This window comes from Varroa destructor, unplaced genomic scaffold, assembly GCF_002443255.2.
Source record: "Varroa destructor unplaced genomic scaffold, Vdes_3.0 BEIS01000001.1, whole genome shotgun sequence".
In the NCBI taxonomy this organism is placed as follows: Eukaryota; Metazoa; Arthropoda; class Arachnida; order Mesostigmata; family Varroidae; genus Varroa; species Varroa destructor.
This window is the reverse complement of record NW_019211454.1, coordinates 40993168-41019700: the sequence shown is the minus strand read 5'-3', so window position 1 is coordinate 41019700 and position 26533 is coordinate 40993168. Positions and strand designations below refer to the sequence as shown.

Genomic DNA, 26533 nt, shown 5'->3' with positions numbered 1-26533 from the left:
GGCGACGGCCACGGCGCAGCAGCCAACGACACCAAGGCGATGAAGTCTAAAATAGATAGTGGACCGAGTGAGACGAAATGGGCGAGGGGGATAGGGAGAGCGAGGAGAGTGCTCTGGACGACGATCGGCGACGAAGACCGAATACGGATAAGAAAAACGACAAGAAAAAATACATTGGTCCCGAAAATATCCGCGAGAAGTGCCCGCGGCAGGGCAATAATGAACATTGATCGAACAAAAATCAAAGCCAGCATACGTTGAGATGAAAAAAGAAAAAATAGAAGAACCGTATCAGTGTCGACGATGACAACAACGGCAGCAGCAGCAGCAAAGAGCGCAAGGACCGGAGACGATGGTTGAACCAACGACGATGAAATGAAAACGGCTGTACGGGCATATAAGCAAGATGAACGTAATATTTACCGCGGAAACGAAGTCAAGAACTAAATTCGAGATCCGAAAATCGGCCGAGGAAGCTGATATAGGAAGCACCGTAAGACGATCGTAGAGCTATGGTGATGTCGACGATGACTATGACCACAACGACAATAACGATACAACGCCGACGATCGCCATACGAACATCAGCTAGAGTCGGCTAGTTGAGATTCACATGTTGCGGTAACCGCTGCTGTAAATTCAAGCTATACGTCGGCCGGATTGGACCAGCACCTTTGTCCAAGGTGGCTAAAGCTAAAGCTCTACGTGCGTATGACTGTGTATATTTGGCTGCAGTCCATCTACAGACTGGTGTTTATGCACGAGAGCTGAGCTTTGGATGTCTGGATGACGGGCTCCGCGACCGAACGGATCAATAGATAGACGAAGAGAACGATCAGCTACCTCAGCTGCGAGCTATAGCCTTCCGAGGCAACGATTCCCGATATTCTGAATAGTAACGAAGTTCTCAAGAGTTTCTCGCGTCGATGGCAGCATTAGCATCTACTCGTACTCAATTCTGCTCCAGCCCTTCCGATGGCACTACCACTGAGGGAATAGTATACGATGTATAGTCTACCAATGTCTCAGAACGGTTAGTCACTCTTGTGTTCCACAGTCGATAGGTACGTGCCAGACATGACGCTTGGTTGGGTCGATATTGCTCTGTAATCATATGATTTTGTTCGCTTATGGTATATGCGGTTCTAGCGGTGACGGTTGACAAGGGCATCGATTCATTTCATTTTTAGCGCCATCGCCATAAAATCACCTACATACCGTCAACCAACCATAAATGTGTAATATCTAACAACACGTCCAGGTGATTTATTGGAGGAGGTATTAACGGGAAAAGCATGAAGCTGATACCGACTGCGAGACAAAATTGCCAAAGTGACTGTCGTCAGACCTTTGCTTTAGAAACAATTCCGAAAGCATCGATGCTTATCTATTAAATGCATAGGCAAGCTAATGTCGGCCACTCGTCATCATTATATACAGACCAAAATATAGATTTTTTTAAGAGACGCCCAAAGCAGTTTCTGCTCTGCTTGGTAAATATTTCGTCAGCCGCATCGAATTTTCGTATTGTATAGCCTTCGCATGCATTTAACTATACGGTGGTTGTATGTGCTTATGCGCTCGTGGACGTTCGCGAAACGCAACGATACCCGAATGCAGAATCTACCACTTCTCTGTCTCAAGGCCTGCCTGCGTCTAATGGACGCAACGTACAGCGATGCAAGTTTTCGTTGGCGCACACGTACATGCCTATGGTACGTTTAACGGGAGTCACTCTTTGTTACTTGCTGACTCCTCATCGTTCTGACTTCTCCTTATAGTCTCGCCCTTTCTCTCGTCTTCTAAAGCGGTTCTATAATATTCGCTAGAGCATTTCCCCGTGGCTAACGTGCTGTGTCTCAACTTAATATACTGCACGTGCTAGAGAGCTCGTGCGTGCCTTACTGAGAGAAGCAAAACGCTTTATAATAATAGGACAGAGCAAGCTGGTTGCATGCGAAGCGGCAAGTGGGGATAACGGAAACAGGTCCAGTATGAAGTGAGACTAGGAAACAGGCCTCGTATAGGGTAGTAGGAATTGGGGACGAAACCCACCCCGGGGGCCATGGAGGAAAGAGGCAACAGCCGAGAACCTGCCGCTGGGCGCTCCCCAGTCATTGTTAGCCGCTATGGTGATACTGTCGCTACAGCCTTGGCCGCCACTGGTTCTGCTGCTATATTTTATCAAGAGTCGACATCTTGACTTGTCCTTGGAAAAGGGGTGGTGGGATAGAGTGGTTGAGGGGCTTTAGCGTATTGGGAGTAAGGCCCATGGGTGGAAATCCTTTCACGCGCACATACGCATATTGCCTTCGGGGCGAAAGGCCTCGTCTCCTTTCATGCCCCTAACGTCACCGTCGACATCACTGCGTTACATTAAAAGTATATCGACCAATGCAGTGCTGAAAGCCGACCGGTCTCGGCCATGCTGCTGTGACTTTCGCCCGTCCACTTTCATGGTGTCGATCACTGAGTAGCAAGGTGGTGCTTCTGATGACGGTGCTGCTGCTGCTGCAACCTACTACCCAATTAACACGATTTGGTTTAGTTTGGTCCGTACTTAATCGAAGGCCTTTCCGACATATAAGCTCGCTATCTTTAACTTTAAATCGTGACTTATAAAAAGAATTAGTGAAGACTTATTACTAATCGTATCAGTGGCCTTAGGAGTATAATTGAACGACACATAGGCGTGGTAGGATTACGGTAGCAATAGTAATAGCTATATCACTAACCAAGCTTTGTTGTCATAGTTTGTTTATTTGTATGACTAGAAACCCTGGCTGGGGGAAGATCTATACGAGAAGATCGAAAAAGCAAATACGAATCGGCATCTTAATGAACTAGCGTTATAAGATGACATTGATGATACAGTGATCCAGCTAACGCGAACGAAGACAACACAGTCAATCAAAATAGGAACTTAGTAGTAAATTACAGGCTAGAGCTCGGTAGATAACCAGATCAATGCGACGATAGAAAGTAGCATTATTCAGTAGTTCAGGTGCGATCGTGCACTTATGTCGCTAACTTAAAATTGAACTTGGACATGTTATCGTTATGTTATAGGCCGCCTATAACTGGCGGTATCTATGCAGTTGGACGACCGAGGATGCGCGGTTGGTCGTCAATCATCTACAGTTATAAAGTCAAGATTATGCTAAGTTTTATGGCAACATGGTGGTGTTATTCAAAGTACGGTCTATTCTTCTTTTTTACAAACGCAAAAATATGTAGATCCGAAGCATATGTAGACTGCGGACAATTGTAGACTGAAATCTAATTTTATTGAATACTACGACAATACGTGCAATAACGTCGAGGATGCAATTGAATGATGTTTCTTTGTGTATCAAATCCGGTGGTCATTTTACGCTTGGGGCTCTGACACTTTCTCCTAGTTTAGGTCGTTTCTGCCATCCTCAGTGAGAAAGCCTTCAAATGCCGGAGCTTCAAATGGTTCCGCATTTTCACGATCCACATTCACATTAAAGGTACCGTTAACGATCAACTTATTATACCAGACAAATTCTGTCGTAGGTGTTGCCATTTGCAGTTCATGTGAAGGCTAGCTATCGTTTCTACCATCGGGTTGAACCCGCTTCGAGTGCTAGCATAGATTCACCGTCTGAAAACAGCTCACTGCGACCCTTTTTAGGTTGCAGCCCATATCTAGTATACAGAAACACACATATTCTACCGGTGATCTTAGTTACCATTCAAAACCTATGAGTGCCATTGATTGGGAACAGGAACAGTTCGATTTAAATACGAATCTACGAAAATATATAGTTAAGTAAAAAGCACACGGTAAAACCATTTCTACAATAGCAAGGCGGCCACTGACCGGTCTTGTAGTTAACATGGGTAACTGCTGTAAAAAAATGCGCAAGCGACTTTCACCCATAACACATTTGGACAAATACAATCGCCCAAATCAACAGCTTTGCGCCTCTCGCGAGCGCCCACCATCCCGAGAAGGTACTCCATGGCTACCAAGGCGGATACCGTACGCTGTTTTCCGGAGTTATTTAGCCTGACCCAACGGCTGATTCTCTGCCAATTCGACGATGCATTTGGATTCGCTCTCGCACGTTTATTTGCCTTCATTCCCAAGCTGCCGTGTGTACGTGTCGTGCCTGCTAGGTCATATGTCGATACTGCTCATGCTGTCATCGATGTTAGAAAGCGTTCTTTTTCAACATGCTTGTACGGGGTTTGGCTGGAGGCGAAGTGAAGGCAGGCGTTGGTCTTCGCGAAAGAGATTTGAAGAAAAGATTTCAGAAGTTGGTGTGTACGCGTGTGACTGTCTGTGGACGTCAGCGAAGACGAAGAAAGGAGTCTAGGGGGTGTTCGCTTTTGTGCACGGGCAGGGATTGCTACTGCTACTGCCGTTGGAAATAATGCTGTTGCTTCTGCTCGTGGGCTATTAAAGATTTGCGCGCGCTCAAACTGCTTCCCCTGCCAGTAGTCTCGCTATAGGTTCCGTCCCTTCTGCTGGGGTTGTTCGAGCGGGAGCATTAGCCAGTGGCTGAGATCCCGAGGAAATGAGCAGCGCTAGTGAACGTCCAAGCGAATAACTGGTATTGTCTGTACTTAGCTTCCCTGTTAGCCATTGATTCCACGCGCGCCTATTTCATTGGCGAGTCTCGACATTAGAAACGCATCAAAGAGCAGCCTAGGGTCGCCACTCATCTCCTCTTTGCACGGCAGTAGGAGCAGCAGCAGTGGGCGAAGCTCTGGGTTTCGGCGTTGACGTTTCTCCTTACGGCGAAGCAAAGTCAGGCTGGTACACCGGGACCGAACCTAGCGCTCATTTGCGCTTCTGTCTGCTTTTCTTAATAGGAAATAGCGGGTAGGGGTAGGCCAAGGAGAGAATCGGAGGACTGGAAGGAAAGCAGCTATGGTCTGTTTGCCCGTCCATTCGTCGCCTGGCCGATGTGCGAGTTATCAGTACGGATATCACCCTAGAAATACGATCCAACAGCGTATGGCGGTAACTGATAGCATATCTTGCAACTTACAGCTGACTCTCTCTACGCGCGCTTTGCCTGCCGCTCTCGTCTAGTAGCGATTCAATATGATTTTTTCTGTTTGTACATGTATGCTTCAATTTATATTCTACTGCTGCGTATTTCTTTGACTAACGGCAATACAAAGAAGAGAGAAAAACAGCGGACGGAGGCATCGGTTAATAACAGCAATTTAAGCAGAGCGCCGTGGGCGGGAGTTTTTGATCGCAGGGGCGGCTGCAACAAGGGTTAAATGCTGAACTCGTCGTGTGGATCAGTTTAAGCACGAAAAAGAGAGGTGGGCATAGGACCTGTCAGCGTATCCCTTTCGACTGCCCGTTTGTCGGTTGCCTAGCGCCAACAACATGTTTATGTTGACCAGTAGTAAACGCTCTAATGAGAACGAACCGCTTCGAAGACTAGTCTTTGTTTTGTTTGTTTGCTTGTTTTTGGTATAAACGAGAAAATCGAAAAGTTTAAAACGAGTCGAGCTGATGTCGTTCTTTCAAACTGCAAGTGGTAACAAATTTAAGTGGTTTCCGTTCAACCGAAAAGGTAATGTCAAGCTGCCGTAGGCGACAACAAATTGTATTTGACCTCTCCCGATATTCCCCCATAATGTCGTGCTGCCGCCGTTGTACTGTTGCCGCTGCCAGCAATTTCAACAAGTCTACTGAATTGATGGCTGTACAACTGTGATCTGAGTTTGAAACCCGGCTCAATAGGTTTAGGATCAAAGCCCTGGATAGGAGCAGCGAATCGAATGTTGGTTAAGCAAATTGTGAATTCCACAGAGCGAACACCAAAGAAAAGAGTGCTTAAGCAAGGACCGCAGAACTAGTATTGGGAAGAACATAAGAGACGCGGCGCGGTGGAACGGAACGCCACTCGACGACAGAAAGATTGAAAAAGCTTCCTAACTGGCGAGAAAAGCCAGACAAAATCCGAATATGTACGCTGCCTACGCGGATGCAGAGGTACTGATGTCGACGCTGGCGGTTGTGACGATTTCGTAAGGAGAGTGGTCGCCTTCATAGCGAGGTTTGGTTAGCTCGCAAGAGGGCCACATGATTGAGAGTGGGGTCACAGATGCACTGGTACAGGCAGGCTGGTATCGGGCTGCAGTTCAACAGCTCAAATCTCGTGTTTGCTTTTCCCCTATTTTTCTTCGGACTCCCAATGGAAGGAAAACCCTTCTCAGAAAGCAGTGCATCGCTTGCTTAGAGCACTCATTCACTTAGGGCTACGATTGCTGCCGACAGCGCGATTGAGTAGTTGGACTCGACGGCTGGCTTTGTCTGGCTGTGTGTATTTGGTTGGCTGGCTGGCTAAGTTGGAAAAAAGGGAATGTGACTTGCGAGAAAAATGGCGAGACCGGCGAGGGACAGCGTTGAAACTGAAGAGCCAATAGCGGATCGAATGTTTGCTCAAGTTATCTACACATTGAGCTTAGACGAACGCGTGGCAGCCCTCCTGCACGCTTCCGCTCTAGCAGGGGCAAAACCTCTACGTGTACGACGTATGCGACTATGCCCATCCGATGCAAGCGAGTTCTTGCTAAAACTTGTGCCAGCTCATTGTGGTGGCCAATATTGTTCCTCCGATCTTGCAATCTCGGGCTTCCTCAGTGCCACACTCGATTCTGAATAAAGAAGTTTTGTAATCCAACCAAACACCTTCTCCGCAACCCCTATTTGCAACGTGGGACAGAAGCTACGAGGCGGATGGCTACAGTAGTAGAAACACAACAAGTTCTCGAAAAACGAAAAGAGCGCCAGCAAAACGGTACAGAGTATGTACACTTAAGTTGTATCTGTGCTCAGCAGGTAGCTGTCGCAATACTCTTCAAACAGAATGCGAAAAATCATCTAAAAAACGAACTTGAAATTTTTTACACTCGTAGTTTGCTTGGACGCATGGGCCTGATTTCCTTGATAGATCTGTAGTTTTTCTCGCAAGTGCACTTCCTATGTTCATCCTATATTCAATGTGGCGCTTCTATGGAGTTGTTTCTTTCATGATCAGTAGCAAATTGTTCTTTTTCCCCCCTTCACTTATAAATATACATCGATACGGAAAGCAGGGAAAAAAAGGCACTATTTATTTCTGACACCAGAACCTATTCATTTGAAAAATTAGTTTAATGATAATGATAATATCCTATTTGCCGGGACCCATAAGGTGGGTACTGTTGCCAACCAGCTGACGCTACTACATGGTTCTTCTATGCCGGTGTCTAGTTCCTATACAACAATACAGATTAGCCGGGAATGCGCCGCCGCTGGGTCTATCGTCTTCTATATATATATACTGTAAAAAGTAAATTCGATTTGTGTAGTCAGCTCTATGCCTCACCCACTTCGGTGTTGCCAGTATTGTAAACCATTTCAGAGAAACTGTCTAGTCAGGTAAAACGCAATTTACCTTTCATCGCAGCGCCTATTGAACTGGCATCTAGCTCTATGTCACGAAAGCATGGATCAAGACAGGGGTAGCAGGCAGTAGGAGGATACAATATAATACGTTCAATAACTTTCGCCGTGAAAAAAACATACAAAAAGTGTATATAATGTGATAAACGCTGGTAGTTCGTACAATTTAATGTCTCTCAAAACTTACCCATCTATGTCTAGTTGTGTATGATAATAAAAATAGGTCACAACAGTGGGTTTTCCTCGTTGTTCGATTGAATTTGCTTATTATCTACATATAAACATTTCCTATTTACTAATTGGAAATATAGCATATAGGCTTTTATTCTATTCGTAACTAATTATTATTATATCATAAGCAAAAAGTAAAATTATTCATGTTGATATATCGGCCGATGAGTCGACAGGTCATTGGAAGACATTGGACTTCTTCAAGTATCTAAAGCTTTTAAATGGAACAAAGTACACATGTTAGAAATAATTTTCAACGGAATTTCAACGGCGTACGACCAAGTCACCACAAATATGGCGTAACTATCGTTATACCGCATACAATAGACATTTTGGATCGAAACGTTTGTGACGAAGTTCACTCTACCTACTTTATGGAACGGGTATTGCCAGCAACAGACATTATTATCGAGGAGATTGTTATCTTTGTCCTGTACTAGTGGCTGTTTTCCGTCGTCAGCGTTATGGATGTGTATGTTATTTTCAGGCTAGAACGACTGCTGTTCTAATCTGCGCGGCGAAATTCTATCAGGCGCAGGGGTACGTTTTTATGTTTAGGGAACATCGCGAATAGTATCTGCAAATGGATGCCCCTGTCTTGTGACGTGCTTGATACCTCTCAACGAAATGACAAGAATCTATTGGCTAAATGTAACAAAAACAGGATACTGCACATTCAGCCCACGAGGCTGCAGTTTATACAGATTACGGCCACTGAAAATATTAACCGCAGGGTCACGCGTGGCGACCATGGTAAACGCTTACCAAATCGATCAGATTAATGGCAAAGCTTCATTTCTAGCCAAATTGATACCACGACCCGACATGTTCGTGCGTCTAATAGCGGTATTTTTATCTGATGGCTTTTTGCTATGTATATATACATCTATCTGTTGATGACGTTCGGAGGAGGCAATGACAGCTGGTACGCAGATAGTTATAACTGATTCCCATAAGGATACGATTTCATGTTTATGATGAAATTGAGCAGGTGAGGTGGCAAACACGACGCTGTCTCCCAGTGGTTTCGTAGATACGTCGACGCAATCGGCCACCTGTTTTCTGTATAAGACGTTTTACAGAATTTACAAAAAAAAATTAACTAGAACTGTTGATAGCTGAAAAATTGATGACCCTTTATCGATAACTCATTGCGACAATAAGGGACAGCTAAAAAACAAATAACGCTGCAGCCGTACGTAATTCTATACGATCACTAAGAAAATCCCTCATTTTTTCCTAGTTGTTTTTCGAGGACTGGCGTCTATTGTGTATTTTCCACTAAATGAAGCATTCACGGAATAAATCCGTAGCCCGCGTACGTTCATAGACAGAAACATGTACATGCGAATTCATATGTCAATATATATCCATAAAACTGAAACAAAATAGTGCCAGGACTATCAGGCCCAAGTGCCGGTTCAAATCTACTTCGTATTCTTGTACCTTTTTTATTTCAACCTTCAACGAACTTCCATGCTCTGCGTACCTTCAAACGTGAACTTTATATCTCTATATATCGTGAAAACCTTTGTTTTCAATGATAAACCAACCACGCTCCGAATCTCCTTATCTCTTCCCTCTTGTTCACCGGACTCACTGTTCATGTCTGAACTAGAACACGGTTATTGGTAGGGCTGTGCGGGGGTACGAGCATGATGGAGCGACTGCCAATGCTACTGCTCATGCTAAATGCACGCAATAACTGATCTCTCGGCGCAAGAGCACCGCATTCTTTCAAGATGAACTCCAGATATTAACACAGATAAATGAAGTGTACTGTTTTAATACAAATTCCTAATCTGCAGCAGAAATAGTCGAGAGAAACGGTGGCGACACAGTAAGAGTCTAAAGTGTTACGCCTTTTCACTTTTCCAAGGCTTTAGCAGATATATAGCGGCAGCTAGCTGTTCCTGCTAGTTCTTATCTAACACCTCTCTCCCATCAGAAGCCCCCCAAAAACTCCTATCTGCGACAATAGTAATTAAAACGATTCCCCCTATTTCACCTTAGCTGACAAGTTCTAGGACATCATGGTGGACTGGCAGCGCGGGACGGCTGAGCTCGGCGTGTGAACGTTGTTGTTGGAGGACACTAACATCGATTAGAAAAAGGCGGCAAGGGATGTGCAAAGAATGTGGGCGTAAGAGATCGCGGGATGTTATGGAGTGGGGGGCATTCGGAAAGATGGTCTAACAGCAAGATGAAAGGACAAGAGGTTATAAGGGATGGAGAAACCCAAACGGAGACGTGGTGTAGGGAGAGCGATAGAGTGGAGTTACGAACACAAGAAGCCGGAGGAAAGGTTCGCTGGTCTTGATGCAGAGGAGAAAAGCTTTGAGAATGATTCTCATTTTATGAACCGAACCGTACAAACAGATGCCCGAGTTCCCAGCGAGGCGCCGGCATGAAAGTGATGACATTCTTCTTTAAAGCTTTGTGGAAATCTCGCAAAGCACACCACGGAAAAAAGAAAATACCCACTAGACCCCCTTTTGCGAGTCTGCGCTTGCAAAGAGGCTTGGGCAAGCACTGCTTCTTGGCTCTCCCACTCTATGCTTTCGCGAAAGTTAAGAAATACCCGACAGCCCAGGTCGAAGAGCGCTCGGCAGCACGCCTAGAAGGGGAATCGGCTGCTGTTTAGAGGTTGAGAGAGCAAACCGGTCAGCCTTCTGTGGCTGGGCAGCGAGGCTGGGCAGAGTCAAGAAACCGAGCCTCCGCGAACGTTAACACTACTGCTGCCGCTGCTACAGCTGCTGTTGCTACTGTTGATTCGTTCTCGCCGTTGCCGACAACCCTGGCGAGCGGAAGAAGAGCGGGCAAACACCTCTTAGCGGGCTTTCTCTAGTGGCGAATCATCAGATGGAGGTTTGGGCAAAACCTTAGTGGCGCGAAGGAGAGTCTTCTAACTATTCATTGCTTACCAAAGGTCGAAGCTACTTGCACCACTATTGCTACCATTTTAGTAGTAAGGTACAAGGCCTTTATCCCAGTTCCCTACTCCACCGAGAAATGCACCAGCCATAACCCCGGTGCCTGTTCACTGGTGATGGTGCGAATTAACTGCGGAAAGCAGTTAGGTAGGTTTAGCTCTCAGCGGTTAAGGTTAGACTCCTCCCTTGGCCTTCGTGTGGCCCTCGATTCTGCTGCTATCAAAGCTGACACGGTCTTCATAGTTATAAAGTTCCTTAACATCTATTCTCAGATGTTGAGCTGTGTGTGTCTACAGGCTTAAATACACCGCCCAAGTACACCTGCGTGCTAAGAGGGTTAAGACTACGAATCGAGATAGCAAGCAAGTGAAGTAACGCAGTTTTATCAGCGACCGCCCAACGAAACTACTCTTGATTCGTCAGAAGGTGAGACTATATAGGATATCTATACTCAAATGCCATTAGAGAAAGAAGTTGGTAAGATATTCTGAGTGGCAGACGGCGCAGCTTCGTCAGAGTTTCAGGCAAGCTACCTAATAATACCTTTGTAATTAAGATGACCGTACTTAATTCTCGTCGATTGCCTGGCATTAGAAAACGGGAAGCTCACACCTGTCATGTAAACGACTTGCTTAGCGCTAGCGAGAGCGGTTTTGAATTATCCATGGCTAAAGATGCAACAAGTATCTATACTTGTTCCGAAAAATGATAAATCAGATTGTGACTAGCATATAGAAGCTGTTATAGATGATACAATAGTGAGCTGTGAGCTCACCATTTATAAACAAGCAAAACATAGCTATCCTGCAAACGTAGGTCAAAATTCAAATCAATTTATCAATGTGGTCATCGTCTATGTAGGCAGCACACCTGCATGTATTTGTTATAACTGCAAACTACAATCAATCGCCCAGGCAGATTTTATATATTACTTTCAAAACCATGATAGCACAGAATTGTGGGTACTAGCTGATTTAGGAGCTGGGTCAGTGCTCGTTCAGTAGAGCTTACCACGTCATATGCTTATATACATACATGCCTGCTGCTGTGGCGGAATGCTATATTTTCCGGTTATTTCCTAACCACTCAAAGCCTAGGGAGTCCGGCTAGCAGGCTGCCAGCTAATCTTTCGACCGGCGGTAACAGCAGCAGCCCGAATGTTGCTTGAACGACAACGCAATTTAGACAAATCAAAAGTTGCGTTCTACCTTCGGCCTCGTAACATCGCCAACAGAGGCAGCAGTTGTGCAAACAGCAGCAGCAGCAGCAGCAGCCTTAAAAGGAACAGTGTACTTCACACTTCGCCACCGGCACCGCCTTCACTATCACCACGGCGGCCGCCGCCGCCGCTGTCTCTCCACGCATCTGGTCACGAGTTATGGCAGCCATAAATCCGTCGAGGGCCGCCTGGAGGCTTTAGCGTCGGCATTTTCGTCGTCGTCGCTGGCGGCGTCCTGATATAGAACGCTGGAGAGTAGCGCCTCTCAACATACAGCTCAGAGCTATCCGCTCTTGCCATCGCTACCGCAGATGCTTGAGCCGTTTTGGATGCGGCTTAGCAACACCAACAGCAGCCCTCTGTTAGTTGGCGCCAGCGAGACCACTCGCTACCATGTTGGAGCATCGATACAGAGCATCGCAGTGGCAGCGGGTTGAAAATATGTGCGCAGGACTCTTCGTGTCGGCCGGGCCATTGTTACTACTGCTGTGCTTGCCAACTTGCCGCTTGCCATTCGTCACGGCTGCTTGCCATTGCTACCGCTGTTTCTCTTGCTTCTACTTAGCCTTCGTATGGGCCAAACAACAACAACAGCAGCGGTAACTGCTGTTGCAGCAGCCGCAGCAGCAGTAGAAGTGACTGCATTAAAAGACATACGGTTGGTTAGTACACGTTGCACTAGTTAGTTTAGCATGCGGCCTGTGTCGCTGAAGTACGCCGCACTGCCGCCAGCAGCCCTTCAATTTGTACTACGCATCCGCTTTTCCTTAGACCACAAGAGCAGGAGAGGTTTTGCACAGTACTGTCTTTTTCATGGATTATTTGAGGAGTGGGCCGAGTGGTCGATAAGGGGATTCCTTCTGTCGCTTTTGCAAGCTACTTCTACTGCAGCAGCAGCAGCAGGCATGGGATAAGGGGTGGGCCAAGTAAAAGGGTCCACGTTCCCTCATGGTTTGTTACTGTCTGTGTTGTTGCCGTTTTTTGCTACTGCGTTGTTGTTTAGTTAACCCAGCAGGAAGAGGAAAAGAAGCGGAGCGAAAAAGGAAGAGATGATTTTCTAATAACAACGAGGAAAGAACTTAATCAGTATCCATTTGACTCTATCGGGTCAGCCGGTAGAAGCAACACAAGTAATAGGAATTGTAATAGCAACACCAGCATAAACGGCTGCTGGTTAATTTGAATAGAGAAACAGAACGACTAGAAGGGCGAAAAAGAAGAAATTCGGACACTTCCTCGCTTTGGTCTGCCTTGTTGCCTTCTGGCGTACCGTACCGTACTGCTGCTTAGGCCAGCGGCACCGATCGCCAGTCAGGTGGATAGGCAAGTGAGAAGACCTTTTATTTCGTTCCCTAGCTTTCCGAGGTCTCGCACGGCCGGCGGCTGCCCCAACTTCGTCTATTCCTATGCGTTTGTTTTGTTCCCTTGAAACTGGTTGACTGGTGGCGGGCGCTTTGATCGATCGTGGTTCCGTCGCCACTGCGGAATCTGTTTTTTTTCTTAGAATTGAGACCGAGTATTTGAAGCGAGGACCAAGTTCGCAGCCATAAACAGCGCTCTTTGCTTAGCAGTGTTGGCCTTCATTAGGTTGGCCTTTGCTACCCCTACCACCGCCACGAACACGACTTCGTACGTCGCACGCGGCACTCGCCAATAGCCCAGCTAGCTGCTCTGCTCAGCTGCTCAACGCCAAAAGTTGGCGATGCTAAAGCCAAGCGAGGCTAAAGTTGGGCGTCAGGCCGCCTCTTATTCTCTTGTCTCAAATGAGCAGAGCACGCATCCTTCGAGCTCGTTTCGGCCTTTTCGTTTATGCCCTTACTGTGTTTACATGTTCCGGACGGCATGACGTCTATACTGAATGCCGTTCCGGCTGCTATTTAATCTCTGTTCCGTCCAGCTGCTCCCTTTGTTTCGGTATTGGGCTCGCTGGATAACTCAGTTGACAGTGTGAACTCTAAACGACAATTTTTCCGCCGCTAAAACTCGAGCTAGCTCAGCCTTCAAATGCCGCAATTAATATATGTTCCCTCAACCCTATATTTGTTGATTGGCATATTTTACGTAAATGTTATATATCTAGACTAGGGTTCAGCTATCGATTTTTTAGCTGTCATGGATAATGATCGCTTTATGTGTGAAGAACCTGTATGGGGTACGCTGTCGTGGTGCAAGTAAAGCGCACGCCTTAATATAGCCATCAAGTATTTTGCGAATACCGAACTCTAGAAATCTCACTATCAAGCGTTTCGTGTCGTCTGCTCTTGGTTAGAAGATTGCATTTGAAAGAAGCCGCTTTTAGGCTAAAATATGTCTACATTATGGATTTGGTACTGTGTGATTGTGGTGCATATTGTCTATTTGAGGTTGTCTCCGACAAGAAAAAGCACCGTTTAAGACTGCCGGCTGTGGAAAATAAGGAACATGATTATTTTTAACGTCACAGTATAGCAGTTGCTCAAAATCAATGTTGTGGCGTAATTTGATTTTGTTTGATACCAGACGGAAGGAAAAAAACGGGCTTCTAACTACAACCTATATACAGTGTATGTAGGTCCATTTCCGCGATTAAATTTCTGAGCAGGAATGGCAGGAGCTATTTTGAGGAACAGTCTTTTTTGAAGATGATGAGATTGAATAATAGACGGTCATTTTACGGCTACACCGCTGTTAAAAATCCTTACTTGAACAGGAACTCAAACGTACCCAACTAATGACGCCTGGTTATGGCCACTTTACTATATACTGATTCCGTATTCCGCAAATCGTCTAACGGTGTTCAGATGCGGTTCTCGGCTCTCATCAACAGTAACGCCAGGCAAGCACGAGCGAACCTGATAGATTCGTCGTCTACGGCACTGGTTTTTAAATTTTCAAAAGCATCATACGTTTGTACATATGTACGCGTATATGTACGCTTCAATACAATCGCCGAGAGAATATACGCTTCTGTAAATTCTCCAAATTACTCCCGAGTACGAAATCCTATTAGACTATATACAGCGTGTCCTCGTGAATTTTTCAGGGAGGCTGTGCCAGTCAAGAGATCAAGCGGTTTGTTGACAATGTTAAAAAATGTTCGGGGAAGTTCTGAGAATTATGATGCCAGGATACTGGTTGAGCGCTTGTCGGCCGTTATAGGCTAGCTTTTTAAATTGCTCATAACAAGACCTTGTGAGGACCATCTGCTTTTCACTAGCTGGACTTCAAACGTTTATTATTTTATTCAGTCAAAGTAGATAATCCGAGTGAAGAAATGACCTGCAGTCGTCTCGGAGGATGATTCCGGGATACTATTGCTGTTGTGTACAGGCAGTGCTTCTGCTGGCGACTGTGCCGGGGATTCGTTGCTACCGCAGTGGCCGCTGGATGAATAACCTTTCCCTCAAGTTTCAAGACGGCACGACCCCAAGCATCGAGATAGCCGTAATATGGACCGCTGCTTACACGGCCATCCGTGAGCTTTGCTAACCAGTCCATCACAAGACGTAGGATATCGACTGATGACACTGACTCGCACGTTCGGAGAGGCTGAGAAACAACTAGAACGGGTTTCAGGGGCAGCCTAATCCCCGTTCTTGTTTCGATTACCAACAACGGCACAAGGCCGACCAATACTGCCGCGTCGATTTACGAATGCCCGACCGATGTGCTGGACTCCGGGCAGCTTGCTCGTCCTATTTCCTGGAAGACGGTCTTCAGGCAGCAGTGGAAGATGAACATGGCTACTTTCTCACAGGATCGGCAGGCCTCTCAAGAGCCGATTTAATTCGCAGGCGACAACGTTCGACAAGGTTTGCAGCCGGCAGTATTACAATTGTAGGGGCTATAGCGGTAGCAATGGCAGATGAATAAGCGTTAGTCAAGAAGGCAGCAGTCGGGATGGAATAACGCAGTTTGTGGGGTCCAGGCAATGGCAGCAGCGTCAGCCAGCCAGTCAGCCATCTATCCAATGTAATCTATGGGCTGTGTTGCAATGTGAGTCTAGTTTGCGGTTTCGCATCGGCGTTTCTTCACTTGGTTGTCTTACTTGGTTCGGGCCAATACTTTTGAGGATCTACGCGTACAGTGCATATGCCCCGCTCTAGTTCGGCGGCAAGGCGAGCGCCAAGGGCTAGAGGAGGTATCCGTTGTTTGCTCGTGACATCCGGCTGATACTCGTAGTCGCAGAGGTTGTGGTGGTCAGACCAGCAATGAATATCTTCAAACCTACCTGGCCATCCAACTAAGATCAAGTGCTTTTCGAATGTTTACCGGCCGGTGGTTGAATGATCAGTTGGCTGAGGCCGACATACTCCCTATGCTTAGGTACCTAGTTTCGTGCGTCCGCCATAGGTTTTTCATGTTGTGCGAAGACTGTTTCGTTATTACATCGAAAGATCGAAACAAGCCCAGATAATTGCGACACACGTAGTGACATACAGTGCATGTAATTGCTTTATTCGACTGAATAGATCAATATAGAGATGTGTCCATACGAAAGGGGGCCGGCAACTCGTCAACAACAGTGACGCTTTCGGGCGGTGTAGCAGCCAGTCCCTAGCTGACAAGATGCCAATATGTACATTGACCCGAAGAAAATAATTACTGATACTATTGATATCAATAGCAACATCAATGATAATGTGCACATTTTCAAATAAGTTAATTCTAACTAATGTATATCTATATATGTTTATCGGTATCGTTCGTATCTAGAAATAAACTTGACTGGGGGCATTCTGGAACTGGCCAGTGACAACGCTAAAATATTTGCTCATTAAATCGTCATTGATTGGCGCTAATTGCATTATATTTTATGCTAGATACAAAAATCGATTGGTCGCCTAAAGAGATGAAAGCGAATGCTATTACGAAAAGTCCAACGTGATGGCAAGCAGCAACCCTTGGTTAAAGAAGAATGAACTCATTTAATCGCCCTGCATGCCGTCACGATCGTGCGGGTTTCTACTATTTTTCTTGTGCAAGATCGCAGGCCACCAATACTCCGGCCGTCTTTGCGGTACCGATATTGTACTAATGACAATTAGAAAAATCAACGGATTCATGTGCCGCCAATAGTTCTGGTAGCAAATCAGAGGTATTTGATTGCTGTACCTTGCTTGTGTACGATTGTCGTTGTTCGACTACGGATTAATTGTAACCAGCGATGCGCCTGGCCCAACGAGACTGTCCTCAGGGCGTAACGGCCACGGGACAAAAGAGGGTCTTAATGTTGAACTGCAGAGGACCAACTTCCTCTATTTTGCGTTTCCATTTTCCGTAGGTCTGCGAGAACGAGCCCCCGAGAGAAAACTAGTTGTCACCACATACAAGCGTGGCGCGGAACCGTTTGCTCTGGTAGCATACTGTGAGGGTCGAAGGGTAAAGATTTTCAAGTGTGAATGGGTTGTGGGACCGGTTGTGTGCGATTCACTTGCGGGGTCGTCCGAGGTCTGGATAGGAGTTCTTCGCATGCTGCTCACACTAGCTCTAGTGTTATTTACATGCTTAGACGGGACCCTTCCACTGCCTAGAGTTGACTGGGCCGTCAACGGTACACCGGGAAAGACCTAATCAGACCGCACTTAGGTCCTAAAAATCCCAAGAACGCAGTAGCAGGAAAGCAGATCGTTTCCGCAGCTGTCATCGGCTTTTCCTGGGATCGTGGCAGCAAGCACCGAGCAGTATAATGGCCTCAGAACAGTCTGGGAGGACAGCCAACTGCCCATTCATTTCTTGAAACTGCTCCTCGTTCCTGTGTTACGCCAGCACGGTACACAGCACTGCAATACATGCTTTAACGGCTCTCGCCACCCCTATCACCCTCACTGGAGACACCACCGCCTGTCTGGCGGGTCTCGCGATGCCATCCCTCAAGCGGAAGTTCCGGCCAATTAGAGAATCAGCTGCCCCTGAAGGTTGGCTGTTAGATGCCACAGTTATTATGCTTCCAGTTGTTTGAATGGGAGAAGTGAACGCTGAGAACGGGACAACACGGGGTCTTGTTGAGACCAGGACTGCTTGACGGCAGCAGTAGCGGGCAGCATGGAAGCAGCGGCTCCGGCACTTCCGGCTTCAGAAGGGTTATTCCCAACATTCCGCCAGGCAGCTACCGCCGCCACCCTATCTTGCTCACTTCCGTTCGTTCGAGTAGTAGCAGCGGTAGAGGCGGGCAAAGCCGCACTCGTTCCTGGTTGTTAAAGCAGCCCAAGGAAAATGAGAGAGCCGGTTAGCGGCTGAGTTAGGCGATGGTGGGAGCAAGCAGGAGATTCTTTTTATGTCTAAATGATGTCGAAATTCTATTCGTTCCAATGGTACCAGTAGCGGTCGGCTGAGAGAAGAACAAGGATAAGCAAGATGCGGAAAAACATGGCATGGGGAGGGCAGTCTTGGGTGATGTAAGACGACTGGAGGCCAAAAAGAAATGACGGCGCTTGCGGTGGTAGCAGTCGTGGTTTGGGTCTTTGGTTCAGGACTTCGGTGGGTCTGTGTTGGTCCGCTGCTTTAGAGACGAACTGTAGGTCTATACAGAGTGTGGCGTATCGTGCGATACAAATCTCGAGGGAGAGAGAGAGAAAGAGAGAGAGAGCACGGAAAAAAGAGACGAAAAACGATTGCTTGGTCTGGAAGCAAAGCAGCAGCAGTAATAGAAATGAAATTGTGGAACGTTGGCTGCATATGTTTGTTGCTAGGCTAGGATGGGGCTGCCAGGCTTGTCTCGGCTTGCCCAGTTAACGGAAGAGGCAGCCGTAAAGGCGGTACCGCCAGATTGTCTTGGCAGACTACAACTGCTACCGCTAGGGCTGATGCCACTGCAAAGAAAATGCCGCCTAGTTACCTGCTTGCTTTCAAAAAGTCTCCTGCTTGTTTGGTTGTTAAGCGAAAAAAAGACTTGAGCCAAATCCGGAAACAAAGCAAAGGGGAAACCGGAGCCGGATAACGAGGTGTAATCCGTGATAGTGGAAAAGACCCCGTTGCTTGCAGATGTAAAGGCCCAGACCGACGGATGAACGAACCGACCGACCTAGCGAACGTCCAAGACTCTATCGAACAACCGTCAACCCACAGAATCATCTGAATAAAAGGAGGTTTCTAAGTTGCTGCTTTTGCGATAGTCGCAGCGACAAAGGCGGTGATATCCCCCATTGCGAGATCACTTCTCTGGTCTAGCACCGCTGATGCGCGTCAAAGCGGTTACAAAAAAGTCACTAGTGGTCAGGCAAAGCAGGACCAGGCCAGGGTTCCGGTCCTCCATCACGTGAACATATAATAGCTCAGCCAACGCCAGGCCAAGCCTTACGCTGATCAGCTACGAACCTGTCTGCCTGTGCTTGCGTCCCAAGCTTAAGGCAGTTACAGGCCAGACTAAAAGAAGGGCCAATCAGATCGCGCTGAAGATTACTTCAGGGCAGCAGCAGCGCCCACCTATACCAGATAGACGAGCTTGCTTATTTCCTAGCTACCAATGGTAGAATGCTTCCGTCCGCCTTACTAACCTAGAGAAGAAAAATGCGCATCCGAGGTCATCGCGAGGCATGGTCTTGCTGCAAGTGAACAGAATCTTTGCCAATGATATTACCGCGCGGTGCTACCTAGAGCAGTATAGTCCGCGTAACCGTCGTGGCCGCTGGGTCACATAGAGAGCATGCCAGTTGGCGATGACCACGTAAACGGAGCGAAGAAGAAACAAAAGAAAGAAGAGGTTAGAAAGGACTCTGTTCCAACCTGACGTGAAAGCTGGCAGACAAGAAGAGTGAGCCAAACATAGTAGCGGCGACTGAAAAAGAGATAGGCGGTAGGGAAAAGAGTTGGAAAAAGGGGTAAACAATAACGAGGTCATACATCGTAGCGAACGGGACTGAACGCTCGATGTTAAGAGAAGGGGCGAGTGGCTTACGCTGCTGCAAGTATGAGCTGAATGGAGAACGGCTCAAGACACTTAGTTGGTCGTGCGGTGATTGTGTTTCGATGATGGATCATGCTTAATCTCGACGGGCTGTCGGCCCGCTGGCCTATCTATCTGCCTGTTTATTTTGGCGTGCTTTAGTCTGTCTTGGTCTTCTTAAGGCCTCTTCCACTCCTGCGGGGTTTGCTAGTTGGCATGCCGCTCGACGAGCAGCAAGCGCACAATGGAGCGTCGTTCTCTTTTTCCAGTCGCCACTTTTCCGCTATGGGGCAACAATGCCAGTTACAGTCCTTGGTTCTATCTGAGAAACGCTACTACTTTTATCCATACTACTTGTACGCTTGCGACTTGTTCAATTCATTGCAGCATCCTATGCAGTGCGCAGTATCGGCGACTGTGTTACTACGCTCATAAGACTTTCGTTGACGATGCTCGAGTTAGAAGATAAGCAGCGATATATTACGATATATTACAGGGTGCGAAATAATCACTTCTATTGGGCGACAAGCCATCTTTTCATATAGCGTTGTGTGAATTCACTCGACAGGGTTTATCTAAAAATATCACCAAACTCCATTGCAATAGCTGTGATCCATTATCGTATTGTGTAGCAACGTATATGAACGCTTTCCTTTAAAGTAGTTAGTCATCTGTCCAGTACCGTCATGCAGGTACTCATGAAATATTATCTTACTAAATATACGTTTTACTTTGGTTTTTACCCTGACACTTCACAAAGCGAATATAGTAAGTATAAGGCGGCAACAAAAACCAATGAAGCTGAGGCCAAAATTTTGTATCGAACGTAAGGCTAATTTTTGACCGTCGCCTTTTTCGCTGTTCGTGGCTTATTCAACGAATGACAGTTAAATGACAGGCTGAAATAATCGGCAGTGGCTTAATCTCTTGGCATCTCCTACATGAAAATTATACCCCCACCCCCTTCTCTAATTTTTATATGTGTGCATATATATATATATATATATATATATATATATATATATATAGAGAGAGAGAGAGAGAGAGAGAGAGAGAGAAGTAAAGACGTAGAAAAAAGGCCCACAGGAATCAAAATTGAAGGACCAACCGTGCTAAGCGGTACGATACTTCTGATGTATAGAAACAGAACGACCGAATGAAACTATGGGATGGCAACCTCAGACAACTTGGGCACTTACCGCCGTCTCCCCTATGCGCGCCCACTGCCCACGCCGTATGTCGTCTAATTTTGCTAAAATGAGTCACCAGCATGCTGTTATGCGGCGCACTTGGCCCGGCTTCTAGAGTTGCATTTGCCCCCAGCACTTCCAACTCCCGCTTCGCCCGTCGGCATACCCGCAGTTACTGGCTGAACTTGCGTTGTCTGAGTAGCTGCTGCTACGACGCTGCTGTAAAAGAACAGCCCCTCCACTAAACGAGATTACTTGCTACCCTTTTTACTCTCGCTGCAGCCGTTGCTGCTCGTAGTGGTGCTGGCACTAACGAGACGCACATCAGCGAAGTGAGTGTTTGACTCATTTTAGCGTTTGCACTTCCATGACTCGATGTTGATTATGGAAGGCCCAACCGGTCCGAACCGCCGACCTTTTTACACTGCGTCCTTTTGCTTCGCGTCGGTTATCTTAAACGACAATGCCATCTACTAAGAGCGTTAGATGATAACATGATACGTGTATGATGTTTCTGTACGGGTGCTATGCGCACATACGCTAGTTCTGCGTACAGGGGTGCGCGTATGATATTCCATCTACACTATGTACCAATGGCTATGTGCACTATGAATCAAACATACTTATCATTTATCTACGGCCGACATCTATAGATGGACATTTGATTGTCATGTAACCTCTAGTTAATTCATCACTGTATCGTCGTATACTGTCGTCGCGTAATTCTATTGTTTTGTCTTATCAATGTTTTCTCGATAAGAAGCAGTTAAGGGAATCAATATTAGTTCACATGTAAAACCAATATGTATAGCAACACAACAACGTATTTATATCTGTACATTACCACGGTAACAGATATAAAAATTTCTTGGGGAACCTTTCTAGATGTCAGCTACGCTGGCGTGTCAAGCATACGAACGTAAATTAGCCCGCACAAGACGATTCTTCTAGCTGTCGCCATAGCCTCTTTTGTTTCAGTTGCTCCCTTCTCATTCTGCCGCCGGAGGTACTGGTGTTTCTTCTACCACTGTGGCTGCGATCGTGGCGTCTTCCTTTATCGTCGCGGACAAGACTAAGCCAACCAGGCAGCTATTGTGAATGCGGCCTTGCAGCCATCGTGGCAGGGGATCAACTCTGAAGGCACTTACAGGAATATATACGACTAAATGTTCCTGCGTTTGCTTTCTCCTTTCCCAATTCCGCATGTGCCAGTGAAGCTACGTCCGGTCTTGGCAACCCCAGGGAGCTAGCTAACCACCATCCACTCAAGCTATTTCTGCCTCCGTAAGACTTTCGACACTGCTGTGAGGTTCCTCTCGTGAGTGCGGCCGAATGGGCCTGCCTCTATCCTCTGCCGCCTTACTGGAGAGCCGATCGCGAGATCTAAAGACCTATTATTATAGAACAGGGGAACGTGGCTGTGTGCGATGTCATGTGTGAATGTTAGCGTAGGTGATTACAACAGCCGACCAGAACCACAGTGACCACTAGGTGAAGACATTAGCGTCCAGGCCTATGAGTAGGTCGCCACGGTACTACGAATTATGAGGAACATGCCGCGTCCGTAGAAGCGGCAGAACGCATATGTTCTGCTGGTTGGCTAGCTATCAGAGCGACGCTTAGCAATAGCAGTACGTGTACATAAACCCGCGACTATATTGTCGACAATGCTGCTACTGCTGCCATTGGTACTGTCAAGTCACCCGCATAGATGATCCAGGTTAATTACGGATAACGTCTCCCTTTAGCAGGAGGCAGGGAGCTGGTAACTTGACGTGGATATTACGTTGAAAAATGGACGCGCAGAAACGCAGCGTCGTTCCGCAATAGCAAACGATAGAAAAAATATACAGTGTCACCCGTGATATGTAGAAAACGCCGTCGAGAAGGCATAGGCGTTGTGAATTGACCTGCGGCACTCGCTTGCTCGCTGCCTTTTTAGGACATCGACAGATGCATGTAAGACATTTTAAAAATTCATACGTCGTTCGCATTTGACTGCTAGCAATGGTTAGTAAATATAGTTGTACATAAGCAATAATAATTAGTTAGCTATCAGGCAGGTAATAACGGCTTTACGTTGCTAATCTTAGACTGTCTGCTGATTATGGTCATTTGTTGAAGATTTTTTTTTCGATTTCGGCGACCAACGATAAAAGAACTAATGATAGTTGCCAGAAGAGGGCAAATTGGTCATACTCAATGGAACTGCTAAGGGCGCTGACTACACCTTCAACAGTCGCCTAATATCCAATGATGTACACAAACGTATACTATTACAGATACACAGAATCAGCACAATGCTTAAGGTTTTCTTTTCGAAGCCTTAAACACTGTCCCGTCGTAAGATAGTTGTAAGTAGTAATAATTATATATAGATAGTAAGAGTTTTGACAACATTAACGAAACCAGTCACTGCAATTGCTGGCCTTCCTGGGATCCTAACGGACTGCATGCCGCGGACGGATATCATTTGGCTGGTAAATACTCCAACCTCGAAAATCGATATTCAGCGGTCAATTTTTTGTTTCTCAAACGCCTTTTGTGGAACTATATCGAAGATTAACGAGAACATTAGGCAAGGGGACTTTAAGCGAAATCACAGTTGGTAAGTGCTGCAAACGTTGTGGGAAACGGAGGACCAGTGAAGAGGGGACCAGATGTTGGGACCCAAAGGACAAGACTGCAGTGGCGCAGTCGAGGAGGCTTTTCACTTTAGGCCAAGAATGGCAATCTGAATACTGAAAATGTAGATACGAAGTAAAGAAATGGTCCAGGCCACTTGATGGTGCGTGCAATGTATTCCACGTTTGTGGAATTTTAGTAAACAAAAACCCGCCTCGAGCATACGGTTGCCATAGACGAAACCTCAATTGCCAACCTGAAAGTATCTAAGCAAGAGAATGGCGATACCCTGAAGAGAAATCAAGTTCGGTGCAATGTCTAGTTGTTTTGGACGTAAAGTCATAGCAACGCTAACATCAGAACATTTGTTACTGTACCAAGAATGGAACAATGAATGCAGTCCGGTATCTCGAGGTTCTCAAAAGACTCAAAAGCACCCTTGGCACTGCAATAGAAAGCACGCGAAGTAGTTACTTGATGACAACGCCAGATCTCATCGCCATGCCTTAATTACTTTTTGGATTGAACAGAGAAATACTTAACGTGGGCTTCAACCTGAATATTCACGCCAATCTAAGTCCATGTTCAACGGAGCTGGTTCCCATGGCCAATGCAGTGCAATGCCAACTATAAATAGAGCTATGAAGTGCAAACACTCTGTTTCTTACTGTCCTGCGCGGACTTTGGGACGTTGTTTTAGATAGATTTGTTTCACAGTACCTCGTATTTGTGAGTGATGCTCATTGTGATTCTTGTGTCAAAGTCCACGTATCAGTTGGAACTGTCAACAAGAGCGTCAGCGGCACGAAGCCCACACTGAAACTAGGTGGCCCAATAGCGAAACGTAGCTTGAGACGAAATGGCCCGAGAGCGAAGCGTGGAACGTTAGCGTCGGCCGTTAGCGGTCACTTCACTGGCAGCTCTCCCGGTTCGAGTCCACCTCGATAGGCAATGATTATTAAAGTTGTTTGTCCGCGACAGCGAAGTACCAACAATGATCATATTGGGTACATGTGTGAGGCGTTGGGTTGGGTTGGGTTCGAGATTGGCTGAGTTATTGTCGTTGTTGTCGACTCGAAGGTATCTCCTTCGATATCGAACAGTAGGGCTCGTCACTGACAACAGCAGGCCTGATTTATTAGGACATAGAGGATGCGCAAAAGCATCGAACTAACTGGGGCAGGTCCGGCTTCGATTTAGTTTTGCGCGGACAGAAGAACAAGGCCTCTAGTACAAGTTAAACATTAGTTGTTGGGGGCAGGGGCAAAGCAGTTAGAGGTGTGTCGGCTCGGCAACTTCTCGTAGGAGCGCAGGTGTGCTTAGACACGCTGCTCACCTTTGTTTAATAGTTAACAACCTAGAATACGCGATGTAAAAAAAACACCACGTCGATGGTGGTCATCATTGTGAAGGTGTATGTGACCCTTACTAAGTTCTTCCACCGGTCATTTCAGGCGTATATATTTGTTTGCCGCTTAATACGATCACCGTTGTGCCATCACCGGATCCCGTAGCTAACGTGACTTCATTGGGCTCGTTCACTGCGTTCTGCGCGACGCCACAACTGTAAGGGTTCGTAGCGATTATAATAACGAATAATATAAAAATGGTCGAGCAGATATGCCTCATATGTAAGTTTCGTTATGTGCGAAATTCTGTGGCAAGTGCAGGTAAGTTGGCAAGGAGCCTAGTTAATGCAATTATATAAATTATATGATTGCAGTAATAATGGCCTACCCTCAAAAAGCTCATCGTTGAAAACAATAGAATGCGACGTTGAGCATGGATTCGAAGGTATGATCACAGTTTGTGTAACATCTGTAATGATAGCTTTTATTATCATAGGATACCACTTATTACCAATAAGGCTACCAAATTTATGTTACTTTTGGTCCTGATGGGCTAGAGAATGTATCTGCGTGTATTTATATTGTGTTTGAATGTACTTCAAGTGGATTTTAAAAGCGTTGTTAAACCGGTATGCTTCTTCTTCAATATGGAAACTATATGGATAGATGTAGTGTTGCAATAATGGAAAAAGGCTCATTTGAAATCCAGTTGGCTCATTGTAATTGTCATTTTACTTGTTTGCGACCTGTCTGCTAATGATTTTCTTTCAAAATATGCAACGACCGCTCTAGTGAGGACAACTGCCAACAGGCTATATCTTTGTCGTCTACAATTCGAGGCAATTGAAGAAACGATTTCAAGTCAGCGAGCGTCTGCGCGGCCAAAATTTCGCTATGCATCGCACGAGTGAATTCTGTAAGACGGCCGTGTATCTCGACCGAGACATCAACAAGCTTATGGGTGCCACTGATGGCTCAATTTCGTCGTCGCACTTGAAGCGTCTATTCAGTCCTTCATTGTAGCTCAACAACATTCGTCGAAAGGCAGCTTCACAGTCAGAGCAACATCAGCGATATCGTTGGGCGAATAAAAGTGCGCATGAGCGAGGAGGGCAGGCAGGCTTAGAGATGAGTCTAGAATCGACAGGGAGCCAACGATGGTTGGGGGTGGTAGCTCGGTTCAGTTCATTCTAAGGCCGCAGTCTATTCCTTTCTTGGTCACACACAAAGATAGATAGACAGTGCCGCTGCGGACAATGGTGCCGGTTCTCGGCGATGAAAGGCCCGTTGCTTGACAACGGTGCTAGCAAGGGCAGCGTCCTCCACAGTATTGGCATTGGCAGTCGCAAAGCAAAAGTAGCTCATTTCCACTTGTTACTACTGCTTCGGTACTATCTGGGTTTCGCTTACGTTGCGGATGCCGCCGCCACCGCTCCAACTGCTGCGTATCTTTGAGCTATCCACCCCGATAAAAATGATGATTTCTTCATTTTCATCGTTCCCATCGACTTCGTTCGTTTTTTTTCGCCGTCATCGATGCCCGGACCAGCGGCCAGGCGATGTGCTCAACCTGGAGGCAGCGGCACGGTTCTCTGAGCTCTTACCTTTTTTTGACTTTCTTTCCTCTCGGACTTATATTCTTTTTTCATTCAGTCTTTTTTTCCTTAGAGAACTGGTGC

General features: G+C 46.4%; 1 protein-coding gene across 7 annotated transcripts in view; it reads left to right on the top strand.

Annotated features, from left to right (window-relative positions):
- Positions 1-26533, top strand: part of LOC111243553 (irregular chiasm C-roughest protein-like) — a 287184-nt gene that overhangs the window by 174625 nt on the left and 86026 nt on the right. For 5 of the 7 annotated variants that reach the window (XM_022789318.2, XM_086978141.1, XM_086978137.1 and 2 more), the window contains one exon: positions 24960-25077. The exons of 1 other annotated variant lie outside the window; for it this stretch is intronic. The gene's annotated coding sequence lies outside the window, so the exon portion shown is untranslated. The remainder of the gene's footprint in view (positions 1-24959; positions 25078-26533) is intronic. One more of the 7 variants, XM_086978136.1, reaches the window with a different exon arrangement.